At 33.5% G+C, this 18,409-nt stretch overlaps 2 non-coding genes across 2 annotated transcripts; both read right to left on the reverse strand.

Moving 5' to 3' along the window:
• Positions 1-617: 617 nt before the first annotated feature.
• On the reverse strand, positions 618-681 carry LOC117202077 (small nucleolar RNA SNORD109A). Its single transcript, XR_004484251.1, has one exon. It is a non-coding gene; the product is annotated as a small nucleolar RNA SNORD109A (small nucleolar RNA).
• Positions 682-5,324: 4,643 nt separating this feature from the next.
• On the reverse strand, positions 5,325-5,391 carry LOC117202075 (small nucleolar RNA SNORD109A). Its single transcript, XR_004484249.1, has one exon. It is a non-coding gene; the product is annotated as a small nucleolar RNA SNORD109A (small nucleolar RNA).
• Between the last annotated feature and the right edge of the window lie 13,018 nt (positions 5,392-18,409).

Below are 18,409 nucleotides of genomic sequence, written 5' to 3' on the forward strand. Positions count from 1 at the left end.
ATTCCATCACATTGTGGAATTAAATTAACATGGTTTATATTAATTTAATTGTTTTAAATTTATTAAGACACAATTTATGGTCCTCCCAGTATATGAAGAATTCCAAAAGGCACATGGACAGAGCTGCTTATTTCTATTCTCTTATGTGCTGATACTAGTTGTAGCAATTCTATGCAAAAAAAAAAAATTGTCAGAAAAAGTAAATATTAATTGAGAAAATGCATAAATGATAATCATAATAAAATAAAATTTGGTCTCATTGCCATTATGTAACATCTAAATGTTCTATATTCCTTTATAATTTCCCAATATTACTGATAACACTCATAATCTATAGTCACGATGACTTTTTAAGTTATTTATATGTTTCTATATTTAAACTTTTATTTCAATATTTGTTCACAGTTAACAACAAATAGTTTAAAATATATGACACCAGAACTCTGTTTAATGTGAAACTCTAAGCATGAAGTCTGCCTAATGAAGGTATTATGACAGTGCAATTTGATAAGAGAATGGAAAAGCACGTGCATAGAGGCATCATAAAATTACTGAGGAGGTCACCATATTGGTCCAATTTTTAAAGTGTTCTCTTCCTATGAATAGACATCCAGCTGGAACCTCTGATTAATGTCTGGAAATAATCTAGAATCCCCAGACAAGTATGCTTACCATTGATCTTGGTAAGGTAGCTCTTGACAAATTAGCATTTCTATAACTGGGTTACATTCCTACAGAGTTATTATTTGTATTAAGACAATAAATGCTTCAGCTTTAGTAAATGTTTCAGCTTTAGTTTATTGAAGCTAGCAATTTGGAAACTGCATAAACTTCTGCAGAAACACTTCTCTCTATGGGGATGGCACAGTTTGGAATACGGTAATGTTGACACATGCAAAAATTAGAACAGAATAAATAATGTGGCAGAAATCAATTTTAAATATTTATCACTTAGATTATTGGAGCAAAAAGCAATCAACACCACAACTACATCCCATATAAGCTTGCTGTTAGCAACTTTATCTTTTCTCACTCTCCTAAGCAATATTTGTTCACATTGGAACAATACTGTTATTGTCAAGTGCTGATCTACTGATTGTATCACTCGATCTAACTATATTTTTACTTGATCTGCACTTACAATATTTTCATTAATTTTCTCTCTCCAGTAATACTTTTTTAAAAACTTTTACTTTTTCTATTTAGGGACAACACCCATATTTCTAATCTGCAAAAATTTAGCCAAACTCTCTAGATGGAATCATATTAATGCTTTCCTGCCATATATGCTTTTCCATTTTTCTTAGACCTGCTTAGCCAAACCAAGAGCGTCACTAACTTACACTCCAATCTCTATTCAATCATGCCCACTTTGCCACAGTCTCTCAATCTAATTAGCATTTTTTGTAAGTAAATAATAAGTTTACCACAAAACTAAAGCTGGCCTGGAGAAATGACCTTGGATTTATCTTCACACAAATAGTATACTTAGAAAATACTGACAAGATAACCTGTGAATATTGAGGGCAAAGAGACTTTAACCTATGTTTATTGGAAATGCTTGATTTGTGGGCACACCCCAGAGTTAGGTAAGCCATGTTTGATATGTAAGTTTGAGTCGACATGACCCTAACCTTATATATACAAAGCACACTGGCAACCATATGTTCTTATTTCTCTGTGTCAAGTTCACAAACACACTCATACATACATAAACATACATCTAGGCTCTCATCTGAATAAACCACACAATGTTTATAGGGTGGTTGGTGCAAAATAAGAGTGTTTCAGTAGCTATTAGACTTTCAATGAAATGATAATAATTTTCAAGATTTACCACTAGATTAAAATTCTTTGTATTCTGTGTCATTAATCTACTACTTTAACATGACACCATAACTTATAGCTTTATATTTATTTTCTTATTTGTTCATTCTCAAACATGAATTGCCAGCACAAAGAAATGAAAAGAAAAATCCATATACCAAATATAAATCTTCTCAAGTTATCTGGAAAGAAACACACGTAGTACCAGAATCTTAAAAATTCCTACTAGGAAGCTATCCTGAGTAATTTCTTCATGTTAACACTCTTTTAAATACAGTGTAATCAATTTTGCCCTCTCATTGTCATCTTAAATTAATTATCAGAATTTATTATTATAAATAAAATCTTGTATGATTTATCTAAACAATAGCTTTTTCAGAACATCTGAACCTTAGTATACAAATTTTGTTTTGAAATTAATAATAGTATTCAAGTGATTGGAATTGAAAGGCTGTTATGGCATGGCTGTGAGTATTTAACATTACTGCAATGTTTGATTTACTGAAATATCTGTGTTTAAAAGAGAACTTCTTGACTTATCCTAAAGACATCAATTGTTAGTCCCCAAATAACACATTATTTAGTAGACAATATTCCTAGGAAATTTATTAGCTAACATTTGGTCTATTTTGATGGGATATTTTAAACTTTCTACTAAAATATATGTGTAGAAAAGAGCATGCAGTATAATTGTAAAGCTTAATTAATTTGCCATCCAAACAACACAGCAACTAATCAACACACACAGGTTGTAATACAAATATTACAAGCATACCAAAAACAACCCAGGTGCCTTATTTCCATGACAATCTCCTACATGACTTTCAATGACTAACTCATTTTCAGATCATAGGTTAGTAAATACACATCAGATATGGATGTGGCAATTTCAAAATGGAAATAACTGGCAAGATAGAATACTGCATCCACAATGAAATAATTACATGCTAATGTAATAATCAGTGAAAATGGAATATTCACTAAATTATGCCACCCTCTGGGCCATTAGAGAGATACAAAATTATTCCAAAGTAATAAAATATATTCAAAGTATTTTTTATCATATGGAATCAAGTTAGAAATCAGTAATAAAAATCGATAGAAAAAGTCCAGCTGTTTGGAAATTAAGCAATGTCCTTCTAAATAATCCATAATTCAAAAATAAATCAATAAGAAATTAGAAAATACATTTATGTGAGGAATAAGAAGGATGAAGAATGCCAAACTTGTGCTCTTGTGACTTATAAGGAAGTTTAGAGTAAAAAGCAATATATGAGAATTGAAGAAGGCTGAAAATCAATAGATTATATATCACAAGAGCTAGATCAAGGAGACTGAATCAAGCTCCAGAAGAGTAAAGAAAAATTAATGAGATTAAGGGCAGAAAAACACCAAAATAGAAAGCAGACAGGTAATCGGAAATATTAACAAATATTAGTAATTTGAAATAGTTAGTATGATTGAAACCCTCCTGGCAAGATTAATCAAGAATTAGAGATAACACAAAATGCTTAATCTAAAAGACATACTGCTATTTTAAAAATAAAATACCTAAAAAATAAAGACTTACAAAATAAGAAGAGCATATTACTAACACAACAATGAATTTGATGTTTCAAATAAAATGTTCATCTGATTAGTAAGAATCTTGTGCAAATGATGTAGTCACAAAGAGAAAAAAATTATACAGTTCATTTTTATAAACTTAAAAAAAACATAAAAATAAAGTACATTTTTCAGAAGGAGCAGCATTTGGGGAGAAGAGGTTGGAGCTGGTCATAAGGAAGGGTTTTATTATGCCAGTCCTATTCTGCTTCTGTGTCTGAATCCTGTACTATTGTAGAGTAATAATATGGGCAATTTACTGAATATATATTATGCATCAATATAGTGTTATACTCTTTGGATTGAGACAGTATCCCTGACTTCATGGCTCTGTGAATCTACTAATAGTAACAAATATGCAAAACAGGGTTTGCGAGAAGACATTTTTAAAAGTAAAAACATGTCCCATTTTTCCTGCTATTCATATGCTTGCTCAAAAGTTTGTTAATGATCAAGGTTCTAGAGTTCATTTCAATATCTGGCTAAACCAATTTCCTTTTTTGATCTATGACTATTTTTTTTAGTTATTATCAACTCTTTAGAATTATCTTCTATGGTTCTATAGAATAAATATAAATAAACAATACATAATAAATATAAACATAAGTACTTCTTGATAGAATCTGTGACAGAACTTTGTCAAGAAAAATGTTTACCTGTCCTTAGGGCATTCATCTCAAAGTACCAGGTAACACATAATCTTCAACATAGCTTGCCAGGAAATATATAGACCACTCTTTTTAGTGATGCATATTTCAACTTTCAGAAATAATGATGCCATATATGATATTTCATATTTCTCCATTTGATATCTCTAACATAATACCTTTTCTTTTTAGCCCAACACAGTATTGAAAACTGAACTATTTTGGGTTTCAAAAGAATATGGCAACGTTTATTGTATAAAAACTTCATGGTCTTAAAGAGATCTAACAAAATTTCTCATACAACTTTCCATGTTGCAAAAATGAGAAACAACTAATTTATGCCAATCCACAAATATTAAAGTAGAAACAAAAAAGCAATGCAGTGTGACCACAAATGCCTATGAATAATTGAGCCTGTGTCCTGAAATCCCAACAATAAAACAGATGAGGAAAATCTGATAGTATTTTGGAAGATTCCGATTTTACTACAATAATTTTTTGATCCACTATGAAATTACCAAAAATTCTCTAAAATTCTACATTTTTCCATCAAAGCAGAAAAGAGTTAAAATGAAAGAAGAAATTATAAAGATTCAATAATGTAAGTGACCTTCGTGAGGGTCTCAAATAGAAAAAGGACACATCATCAAAATATTCTCAAATAAGCCTCTAAAAAGATAAACAGAGAGACCTCAGGACCTGGCACAGAGCATATGAAATATGAATTTCAAATAGCTACTCACCCCTGTCCTCTGAATTGGAAGACCTGATTCCAGTCCTTCTATTTCAGCAAAACATAACAAAAAGAAAAGCAGAGTCTTAGAAAATGTTCAGTAGTAAAAATAACAAAGAACTAAAATTTGGTACCATTACCATTATTTACTGTACACATGCAGTGTTTCCTTCTTTTAGTTCAACATTACTGAGACTTTCAGTACCCATCACAGTTGCTTGTCCCCTTCTTAATTCAATCCTTTTCATTTTCTAATTCATTACACAAGAACATATTTCCCATATACATGTATATATAGTCATATTTATGACTCTGTTCAAAGTGACCAAAATAAAGCAAAATGGATCACTGATCATAAAGGTACATACTGCCTTATAAGATAGGACACTAATGCCCTTTTCTGTGAGAAAGAAAAAAGCATGCTAACAGTGGCATTATGTTGTTACTCAGGGGTCACCAAATAGAGCCAGGCTCTGAGAGTCTTATTTGTCTTATTAGAGGGGCATTCATATGGACCTCAGATTGACATCTGGAATGAGTCCTTCAGCATCCTCAGACAGTTGTGCTCATCATTGATCCAGACAAGCACCCTCCCAACAAATAAGCATTTCCACAGCCAGGCTTATTTCCTTCAGGCTTATCTACTGCACTATGAATAAAGAACAGTACATGGTAGAGTAGACATCCTATTTAGTACCTGAATAATGGAATTCTTATATATATAACTGGAAAAAAGTGACCTTGGATTGTTCTAATAAAATTAGATAAAATCCATTGGGAAAACACAGAAAAAACTTAATCAACTAAAAATTTGAAGAGTAATTAGTGTAGCAAAGTTATATGTAGTATAATTACAGTACAAATATAAGTAGAAGCATCTATGTTCTGAATGTTCCAGATATAGATTAAAAATATCAATGTTTAGCACACTTGTATTTAACTACAAGATTATTGTCATTCAATACAAAATAGTGAAAAAAGGAATTACAGCAATGACTCTCCAAAATTATTCAGGTTACTTTTTAAAAACATTTTAAAAAGGGAAGAAACAATAATGAGAATTCCTTGAACTATGTAGAGACATTCACAAGAAAAAATATATCTATCATAAAAATATTCTTCCTTGAGTCTCTGAACGATCTCACATTGACTACTGACATCACTAGTCATAAAACACATAAGAATTTTGAATGTACCAGAGTAGCTGCTCACTTTTCTTCCCTGAAAATAACTTGTTCACTTGAAAGAAGAGTAACTTGTTCTAGTTTTTGACCTGCAGCAAAATATCACAAAGAAAATAGATCAGATCATACAATGAATTAAATTAATTAAAAATAAGCATAACATTGGTTCCATTTTAATTAATCATATAGGCTTTCCTTGCCAGAAACATCACAGTTGCTTCATCCATTGTCACCATTGCCATTTCATTTATCCACTTGTTTCCTCTCTGAGTTTTTTACTTTTTGCAAATTGCCTATAATCCTCTGTACTGAACTATGCAAATAAGTGACACAGCAGTTATCTCAAATGGAAAATTCTAAAGTTGTATTCCATCCAATAAAGACTTTATAAATATCTTATGATGTAAAAGTACCTCTGACTTAAAAATGCAAGACACATGGTAAGAGTATTGTGCTATTATTGAGGAGGTTAAAAATTAAGCCAGTTCTGAGAGTGTTGTCTTATTAGAAGGCCACTCAGCAGGATCTCAGTAACCTTGATACTTATGCTCATCCTTGATCCAGACAGGACAACTACCAACAAATAAGCGTTCCTTACACACACTAATGCTCTTGACAATTTACCACTTTCATCCAACTTGTAGTGGAAAATGGCACAGGTAGACATTTGACTTGATTTTAGTAACACTGGTTATAATGGCAACTCGGGAAGCTTCCCAGTATTCTTCTGTCTAGAATGATACATGAAGTGATATTGCACTGGGGCAATTTTCAATGCTGATATATTTATCCAGTATGATAGAAACAAAGAAAGAGTAGTTAACTGTGAACTTGGGTAATATCACTTAAAAGATTATTAAAGTATGCAAAGTATAAAATATGATACTCCTTTTATCCAATAGATCTGTACTCCCTAGCCACAGAATATATGTGTTCATATAGAAATCATAGGATAAAAAAAACCCCCACAAAACAACCAGGAAACAATTAACAAAGTGGCAATAAGTACATAACTATCAATAATTACTTTAATTGTAATAGACTGAATGTTCCATGCAAAAGACATAGAATGGCACTGAGTAGATACAAAAAAAGACCCATATATATGCTGCCTACAAGAGACTCATTTCACATCTAAAGATACACACAGACTGAAAATGAGGAATGAAAAAATGTATTCAATGCAAATGGAAACAAAAGAAATCTGGAGTAGCAATACTTGTATCAGGCAAAATAGACAATAAAACAAATACTGTAACAAGAAACAAAGAAGGACATTATATAATGATTAAGTGATCAACCTAGTAATAAGATATAACAATTGAAAATATCTATGCACACGACATAGGACCATCTAAATACATAAAGCATATATTAACGAACATAAAGAAAGAAACTGACAGTAACATAATAATAGTACAGGACTTTAACACCACACTTACCTCAATGGACAGATCAATCATACAGAAAATCAATAAGGAAACACTAAGCTTAAATGAAACATTATATCAGGTGGCCTTAATAGATATATGTAGAACATTCCATAAAAAAGCAACAGAATAAACATTATTTTCAAATGCACATGGAACATTCTGCAGGATAGATCACATGCTAGGCCACAAAACAAGTCTCAATAAATTTAAGAAAATTGAAATCAGATCAAGCATTTTTTGCAACCACAGTGATATGACACAAGAAATCAATTACAAGAAAAAAATAGCAAAAATTCAAAAACATGGAGTCTAAACAATATGCTACTAAATAGCCAAAGAGGTACTAAAAATATACCTGGAGACAAATGAAAACATAAAAACAATTTTCCAAAATCTTTGCAGCAAAAGCAGTTCTAAGAGGGAAGTTTATAGTAGGCTATACAAACTTACTTTAGAAAACCAACAAACAAATCTCAGAGAATAACCTTACACCTAAAGGAACTAGAAAAAGAGCAAACAAACCCAAAAGTTATTAAAAGAAATAACATAAGAGCAGAAATTAAAAAACATAGAGACTAAGAAACAATAGAAAATTCAATGAGACAAAGAATCATCAAGAAAGAAAGAGAGCAGACCCAAATAAATAAAATCAGTAATAAAAATGAAAAGTTACAATCAGCACCACAGAAATACAAAAGGTCATAGAGATTACTATGAACAACTATACACCAATAAAATGGAAAACCTAGAAGAAATGAATAAATTCCTAAAAACATATAATCTGCCAAGATTGAATCAGGAAAAAATAGAAAGTATAAACACCCAATTACCAGTAATAAAATTGAATCATTAATGTTAAAACTCCTAACAAACAAAAGTCAAGGACTAGATGGCTTCACAGGTGAATTCTACTAAACATTTAAAGAATAGTTAATGCTCATCCTTCTCAAACTATTTCAAAAAATTGAAGAGGAAAGTACGTTTTCAAACCCATTCTACAAGGCCAGCATCACCTTGATACCAAAATCAGACAAAGACAATATAAAAAAAGGAAAATTACAGGTCAATATAACTGATGAACATAGATGTAAAAATTCCCAAAAATATATTAGCAAACTGATTTCAACAATACACCAAAAGGATCACACTTGACCATAATCAAGTGGGATTTATCCCAGGGATGCAAGGATGGTTCAATATTAACAAATCAATCAATGTGATACTCCTCATTATCAAATTGAGGAATAAAAATCATATGACCTTCTCAATAGATACAGAGAAAGCTTTTGACAAAATTCAACATCTATTTAATATAAAATACCAACAAATTAGGTATAGAGGGAACATAACATAATAAAGGCCATTTATGACAAACCCACAGCCAACATCTTATTCAATGGTGAAAAATTAAAATCATCATCTCTAAGATAAGGAGCAAGGCAGGGATGCCCATTCTTACCACTGTTATTTAGCATAGTATTGGAATATCTAGCCACAGCAATCAGACAAAAAAAAAAAAAAGGAAATTAAATTGGGAAGAAGTAAATCTGTCACTGTTTGTAGATGACAGGATACTATATATAAAAAATCCTAGGGGGCCTCCCTGGTGGCGCAGTTGTTGGGAGTCCACCTGCCGATGCAGGGGATGCGGGTTCGTGCCCCGGTCCGGGAAGATCCCACGGAGCGGCTGGGCCCATGAGCCATGGCCTCTGAGCCTGCACGTCCGGAGCCTGTGCTCTGCAATGGGAGAGACCACAACAGTGAGAGGCCCGCATACAGAAAAAAAAAGTCCTAAAGATTCCACCAAACAACTACTAGAACTCTTCTATGACTTCAATGAAGTTGAAGGATATAAAATTCACACACAAAAATCTGTTGTATTTATATACACTGATAACAAGCTATCAGAAAGAGAAATTATGAAAACAGTCATTTACAATTGCATCAAAAAAATAACATACCCAGGCATAAATCTAACCATGGAAGTAAAAGATTTGTACTAAAAAATCTATAAGACATTGATGAAAAATCTTGAAGATGACATAAATAAATGGAAATATGCTCCTTGCTTATAGATTGGAAGAATTAATATTTTTAAAATGACCATAGTACCCAAGCCAAACTTAGATTCAATTCAATCCCTATCAAAATACCAATGGCATTTTTTACAGAACAAGAAGAAATAATTCTAAAATTTTATTTAAACCTTAAAAAAAAGCCAAAACAATCTTTAGAAAAAGAACAAAGCTAGAAGTATCATGGTACCTAATTTCAAACTATAATACAAAGCTACAGTAATCAAAACAGTATGGTACTGGCACAAAAACAGACACAGAGGTCAACTGAACAAAATACAGAGCCCAGAAATAAGCCCATGCTTATATGATAAATTAATCTACAACAAAGGAAGAAAGAATATACAGTGGAGGAAAAGAGAGCCTCTTCAATAAATGTTTTTTGGAAAACCAGACAGTTACATGCAAAAGAATAAAAATGGACCACTTCCTCACATCATATACAAAAATAAAAAAATTAATTAAAGACTTAAATGTAAAAGCACAAACCATAAAAATCCTAGAAGAAAACCTAGACAGTACATTCTTTGACATCATTCTTAACAATGTTTTTTTGGATTTGTCTCAGGCAAGGTATAAAAAGCCAAAAAAAAAAAAAGGGTGGGTGGGACTACATTAAACTAAAAGCTTTTGCATAGTGAAGAAAACTATCAACACAATGAAAAGGCAGCCTAATAAATAGTAGAAGATATTTTCAAATGATATATCTGATAAGAAGTTAATATCAAAAGTATGTAACAAACTCATACAACTGAACATCAAAAAAACGAAACCATCCAATTAAAAAACGAGCAGAGGACCTGAACAGCCATTTTTCTGAAGAAGATATACAGATGGACAACAGATACATAAAAAGATGCTCAACATTACTAAACATCAGGGAAATGCAATTTAAAAACATGAGATACCACCTCACACCTATCAGAATGACATTAAATAATCAAAACGACAACAAATAAGCATTGGTGAGTATGTGGTGAAAAATGAACTCTTGGGACTTCCCTGGTGGCACAGTGGTTAAGAATCTGCCTGCCAATACAGGCAACATGGGTTTGAGACCTGGTCCGGGAAGATCCTACATGTAGTGGAGCAGCTAAGTCCGTGCACCACAACTACTGAGCCTGTGCTCTAGAGCCCATGAGCCACAACTACTGAGCCTGTGTGCCACAACTACCAAAGCCCACACACCTAGAGCTTGTGCTCTGCAACAAGAGAAGACAATTCAATGAGAAGCCTGCACACTGCAGTGAAGAGTAGCCCATGCTCACCGTAACTAGAGAAAGCCTGTGCCCAGGAATAAAAACCTAATGCAGCCAAAAAATAAAGAAATTTATTTTTAAAAATCATTGAAAAAAATAAAGAAAAGTGAACCCTCATGCACTGTTGGTGGGATTGAAAATTGGGGCAGCCATTATGGAAAACAGTATGGAGGTTCCTCAAGATATTTAAAATACAACTGTTATATAATCCAGCAATTTAACTTCTGAGTATTTACACAAAGAAAAAAAAACTGCTAATTCAAAAAAATATAGATGTAGTCCAATATTTATTGCAGCATTATTTATATAGCCAAGATGTGGAAACAGTATAAGTGTCCATTGATAGGTGAATGAATAAAAACAATATGGTATATGTATGCAATGGAATATTATTCATCCATAAAAAGAATGAAATCTTGACATTTATGAAAACATGGATGGACCTATAGGGCATTATGCTAAGTGAATTAAGTCAAATAGATAAAGACAAATACCATATGATCTCAATTATCTTTGGACTCAATTAACAATACAAACAAAAAACCAAAATAAAAACAGACTCACAGATACAGAGAAAAAAATGGGTGGTTTCCAGAGGGATGATGGGTTGGGGATGGGCAAAATAGGTGAAGGGAATTAAGAGGTATAAATTTTCAATTATAAACTAAATAAACCACTGGAATGTAGTATATAGCATAAGGAATATGGTCAATAACATTGTAATAAATTTATATGAGGACAAATTGTTACTAGATTTATTGTGATTATTTCATAATGTATGTAATAAATGTCAAATGACTGTTAGTACACCCGATACTAATATAATATTATACATCAATTGTATTTCAATAAAAAATAAAATATATTAAAAGCTACAGTGACACCATTTTATGTAAGGGACTTGAGCATCCCAGGATTCTATTATCCTCATGGGTCCTGGAAAAAAATCCCCTGTGAACACCGAGGGGCAACTGTACTTACTGCTCTGAAGCTAGCATGGTTGCTGAATGCTTATTCAGAAAATATCTTCACAGGAGTGGAATGGCTATTCAAGGGCTGAGCTGCCCAGTTCAGTCTTTCAGATGTCTCATGTGGTGAGAGCTGAACTGACCTGAGGGAGCCAGCAGCCTGGATGCAAGGCTGATGGTGGAGTAGAAGGACCTGATCTCACCTACTCTCATGAAAACACCAAAATCACAACAAACTGCTGAACAACCATTGACAAAAAAACCTGGAACCTAGAGAAAGGATATTCTACTTCTGAAGAGGAAGCCACAACAAGATGGTAGGACAGGCACATTCATGATACAATCAAATCCCATAGCCACCAAGTGGGTGACCCACAAACTGGAAAATAATTATACTGAAGAGGTTCTCCCACAAAAGTGAGAGTTCTGAGCCCCATGTCAGGCTCCCTAGTCTGGGGTCTGGCATTGGGTGGAGGAGCCCCCACAGCATTTGGCTTTGGAGACCAGTGGGGCTCGATTGCAGGAATTCCACAAGTTTTGGGGAAACAGAAACTACACTCTTGGAGGGTGCACATAAACTCTTGTGTACACCAGGACCAGGGGAAAAGGAGTGACTTCAGAGGAGCCTGGGCCAGACCTACCTGCTGGACTTGTAGGGTCTCCTGAGGAGGCCTGAGGTGACTGTGGCTCACTAAGGTGACAAGGACACTGGTGGTGGAGGTACTGGGGAGTACTCATTGGCATGAGCTGTTCTAGAGACCATTTAGATATCAAGATGTGACCCCACCCAAGAGCCCTTAGGCTCCAGTGCTAGGATGCCTCAGGCCAAACAACCAACAGGGCCAGAACACAACTCCACCCATTAGCAGATAAGCTACTTAGAGTCTTTCTGAGGCCACAGCCACCACTAAACACACACCTTGTCATGGCCCTGTCCACCAGAGAGACAAAACCCAGCTTCACCCATCAGAGGGCAGGCACCAGTCCCTCTAACCAGGTAGCCTGAACAAGCCTCATCCACAAGGGGGCAGACACCAGAAGCAAGAGGAACTACAATCTTGCAGCCTGCTGATTAGTTAGACAAAATAAGATGGCAGAGGAATATGTTCCAGATGAAGGAACAAGATAAAACTCCAGAGGAACAACTAAGTGAAGGGGAGATAGGAAATGTACCTGAAAAGGATTCAGACTAATGATAATAAAGATGATCCAAGATATCAGAAAAAGAATAGAGGCATGGACTGAGAAGATACAAGAAATGTTTAATGAAGAGCTAGAACATATAAAGAAAAAATAGAGATGAACAATAAAATAATTGAAATGAAAAATACACCAGAAGGAATCAATAGCAGAATAAATGAGGCAGAAGAACAGATAAATGAGCTGGAAGACAGAAAGGTGGAAATCACTTCTGCAGAACAGAATAAAGAAAAAAGAGCAAAAAGAAATAAGGACAGTTTAAGAGGTCTCTGGGACAACATTAAATGCACCAACATTCACATTATATGGGTCCCAGAAGGAGAAGAGAGAGAGAAAGGGCCTGAGAAAATACTTGAAGAGAAAATAGCTGAAAATTTCCCTAACAAGGGAAAGAAAACTATCACCCAATTCCAGCAAATGCAGAGAGTCCCAGGCAGGATAAACCCAAGGAGGAACATGTGGAGACACATATTAATCAAACTGAAAAAAAAATAAACACAAAGAGAAGATATTAAAAGTAACAAGGGAAAAACAACAAATAACATATAAGGGAATTCCCATAAGGTTATTAGCTGACATTTTAGCAGAAACTCTGCAGGCCAGAAGGGAGTGGCATAATATATTTCAAGTGATAAAAGGGAAAATCCTACAACAAATAATACTCTACCATCAAGGCCCTCATTCAGATTCAACAGAGAAATCAAAAGATTTACAGACAAGCAAATGCCAAGAGAATTCAGCACCAGCAAACCAGCTTTACAACAAATGCTAAAGGAAGTTCTCTAGGTGGAAAAGAAAAGGTCACAACTAGAAACAAAATAATTACAAATGGGAAAGCTCACTGGTAAAGGCAAAGAAAAAGTAAAGGTAGGAAATCATCCACATACAAATATGATATCAAAATGAGCAATTATGAGGAGTGTACAAATGCAGGATATTGAAAATGTGTTGAAAATTAAAAGACCAGCAACTTAAAACAATCTTTTGTATATATAGACTGCTATATCAAAACCTCGTGGTAATGACAAACCAAAAAACTACAATAGATACACACACTAAAGAAAAAGGAATACAAATACAACACTAAATGTAGTCATCAAAAAGAAGAGAAAGGAACAAAAGAGGAAGAGAAGAAAAAAACCCTACAAAAACAAATCCAAAACAATAAACAAAATGGCATCATGAACAAACATATCAGTAATTGTCTTAAATGTAAATGGATTAAATGCTCCAACCAAAAGACACAAACTGGCTGAATGGACACAAGAACAAAACCTGTATATATGCTGTCTACAAGAAACCCACTTCAGATCTAGGAACACATACAGACTGAAAGTGAGGGAATGGAAAAAGTTATTGCATGCAAACGGAAATCAAAAGAAAGATGCCATAGCAATACTCATATCAGATAAAATAGACTTAAAGACTGTTACAAGAGACAAAGAAGGACACTATATAATGACCAAGGGATCAATCCAAGAAGAATATATAACATTTGTAAATATATATGCACCCAACATAGGAGCACCTCAATATATAAGACAAATGCTAACAGCCATAAAAAGAGAAATTGACAGTAACACAATAATAGTGGGGGACTTTAACATCCCCCCTTACATCAATGGACAGACCATCCAGACAGAAAAGCAATAAGGAAACATAGGCATTAAGTGACACATTATACACTTAATTGATATTTATAGAGCATTCCATCCAAGCATAAAACACATTCTTTTCAAGTGCACATGGAACATTCTCCAGGATAGATAATATCTTGGGCCAAAATTTGAGCCTCAGTAAATTTAAGAAAATTGAAATCATATCAAGTATCTTTTCCACCCACAATGCTATGAGATTAGAGATCAAGTACAAGAAAAAAAACTGTAAAAAACACAAATATGTGGAGGCTAAAAAAATGCTACTAAACAACCAATGGATCACTGAAGAAATCAAAGAGGAAATCAAAAAATACTTAGAGGCAAACAAAAAAGAAAACACCATGATCCAAAACTTATGGGACACGGGAAAAGCATTTCTAACAGAGAAGTTTATAGCAATACGATCTAACCTCAGGAAACAAGAAAAATCCCAAATGAATTATGTAACCTTACACCTAAAGCAACTAGAGAAAAAATAACAAACAAAACTCAGAGTTAGTAGATGGAAAGAAATCATAAAGATCAAGGCAGAAATAATTGAAATAGAGCCAAGGAAACAGTAGCAAAGATCAATGAAACTAAAATCTGGTTCTTTGAGAAGATAAACAAAATTGATAAACCTTTAGCCAGACTCATTAAGAAAAAGGGGGAGATGATTCAAATCAATAAAATTAGGAAGGAGAAAGGAGAAGTTACACCTGACACTACAGAAATACAGAGGATCATAAGAGACTACTACAAGCAAATATACACCAATAAAATGGAGAACCTAGAAGAAATAGACAAATTCTTCGAAAGGTACAACCTTCCAAGACTGAATCAGGAAGAAATAGAAAATATTAAAAGACCAATAACAAGTACTGAAATTGAAACTGTGATGAAAAATCTTCCAACAAACAAAAATCCAGGACCAGATAGTTTCACAGGCGAATTCTATCAAACTTTTACAGAAGAGTTAACATCTATCCTTTTGAAACTCTTCCAAAAACTTGCAGAGGAAAGAACACTCCCAAGCTCATTCTACGAGGCCACCATCACCCTGATACAAAAGCCAGACAAGGATACCACAAAAAAGGAAAATTATAGGCCAAATCACCAAGGAACATAGATGCAAAAATCCTCAAAAAAATACTAGCAAACCAAATCCAACAATACATAATAAAGGATCATACACCATGATCAAATGGGATGTTTCCAAGGCATTCAAGAATTTTTCAATATCCACAAATCCACAGCTTTCAAAAGAAAGCTGGAGTAGCAATACTCATATCAGACAAAATAGACTTTAAAATAAAGACTCTTACAAGAGACAAAGAAGGACACTACATAATGATCAAGGGATCAATCCATCAATCAGTGTGATGCACCACATTAACAAATTGAAGGAAAAAAAATATGATCATCTCAATAGAAGCAAAAATATAATTTGACAAAGTTCAACACTCATTTATGATAATAACTCTCCAGAAAGTGGGCAGAGAGGGAACCTACCTCAACGTAATAAAGGCCATATATGACAAACCCATAGCTAACATCATACTTAATGGTGAAAAGCTGAACGCATTTCCTGTAAGATCAGTAACAAGACAAGGATGTCCACTCTCACCAATTTTATTCAACATAGTTTTGGAAGTCATAGCCATGGCAATCAGAGAAGAAAAAGAAATAATTGAAAAGAAGAAGTAAATCTGTCACTGCTTACAGATGCATGACACTATACATAGAAAATCCTAAAGATGCTAGCAGAAAACTACTAGTGCTCATCAATGAATTCAGTAAAGTTGCAGGATACAAAATTAACACACTGAAATCTGTTGCATTTCTATACACTAGCAAGGAATGATGAGAAATTAAGGAAGCAATCCCCTTTACCACTGCATCAAAAAGAATAAAATACCTAGGAATAAACCTATCTAAGGAGGCAAAAGGCCTGTATTCAGAAAAATATATGATGCTGATAAAAGAAATCGAAGATGACACATACAGGTGGTAAGATATACCATGTTCTTGGATTGGAAGAATCAATATTGTCAAAATGACTATACTACCCAAGGTAATTTACAGATTCAATGTAATCCTTATCAAATTACCCATGACATTTTTTCCAGATCTAGAACAAAAAAATCTTAAAATTTGTATGGAAACATAAAAGACTCAAATATCCAAAGCAATATTGAAAAAGAAAAAAGGAGCTGGAGGAATCAGCCTCCCTGACTTCAGACTATACTACAAGGCTACAGTAATCAAAACAGTTTGATACTGGCACAAAGACAGACTTATAAATCAATGGAACAGGATAGAAAGCCCAGAAATAAACCCATACACCTATGGTCAACTTATGTATGCCAAAGTAGGCAAGACTATACAATGGAGAAAAACCAGCCTCTTCAATAAGTGGTGCCATACAGTTACATGTAAAAGAGTGAAATCAGAACATTCTCTAACACCATACACAAAAATAAACTCAAAATGGATTAAACACCTAAATGTATGACAAGATACTATAAAACTCTTAGAGGGAAATATAGGCAGAACATTCTTTGACATAAATTGCAGCAATATCTTTTGGGACCCATCACCTAGAGTAATGAAAATAAAAATAAACAACTAAGACCTAATTAAGCATAAATGCTTTTTCACAGCAAGGGAAACCATAAACAAAATGAAAAGATCATCCACAGAATGGGAGAAAATATTTGCGAATGATGCAACTGACAAGGGCTTAGTTTCCAAAATATACAAACAGCTCAGGCAGCTCAATATAAAAAAACAAACAACACAATAACACAAATGGGCTGAAGATGTAAATAGACATTTCTCCAAAGAAGACATACAGATGGTCAAAAAGCACGTGAAAAAATGCTCAACATTGCTAATTATTACAGAAATACAAATTAAAACTACAGTGAAGTATCACTTCACACCAGTTAGAAAAGCCTTCATGAAAATGTCTATAAATGCTAGAGAGGGTGTGGAGAAACGGGAATCCTCCTACACTGTTGGTAGGAATATAAATTGGTATGGCCACTATGGAGACTAGTATGGAAGTTCCTTAAAAATTAAAAGTAGAGGTACCATATGATCCAACAATCCCACTACTGAGCATATATCCAGAGAATATATATCCATAATCTGGAAAGATACATACACCCCAATGTTCATTGCAGCACTATTTACAATACCCAAGACATGGAAACAACCTAAATGTCCACTGACAGATGAATGGATAAAGAAGATGTGATATATATATATATATATATACACACACACACACAATAGAATATTACTCAGCCATAAAAAAGTATGAAATAATGCCACTTTCAGCAATATGGATGAACCTAGAGATTAGCATACTGAGTAAAGTAAGTCAGACAGAGAAAATTATCACATGTTATCACTTATATATGGAATCTAAAACATTATACAAATGAACTTATTTACAAAACAGAAACAGGTTCACAGACTTAGAAAACAAACTTATGGTTACCAAAGGGGAAATGTGGGGGGAGGGATAAATTAGGAGTTTGGGATTAACAGATATACTCACTACTATATATAAAATAGATAATCAACAAGACCTACTGTATAACACAGGGAACACTACTCAATACTCTGTAATAATCTGTATGGGAAAAAATGTGAAAAATAATAGATATAAGTATATGTATAACTAAATCACTCTGCTGTACACCTGAAACTAACACAACATGGTAAATCAACAATACTTCAATATGAAATAAAATTTTAAAAATAAAATAAAAGCTACAATAATTTAAAAAGTATGTTACCAGCATAAAGACAAATATATAGATCAATTGAA

This window comes from Orcinus orca, chromosome 2, assembly GCF_937001465.1.
Source record: "Orcinus orca chromosome 2, mOrcOrc1.1, whole genome shotgun sequence".
Taxonomy (NCBI): Eukaryota; Metazoa; Chordata; class Mammalia; order Artiodactyla; family Delphinidae; genus Orcinus; species Orcinus orca.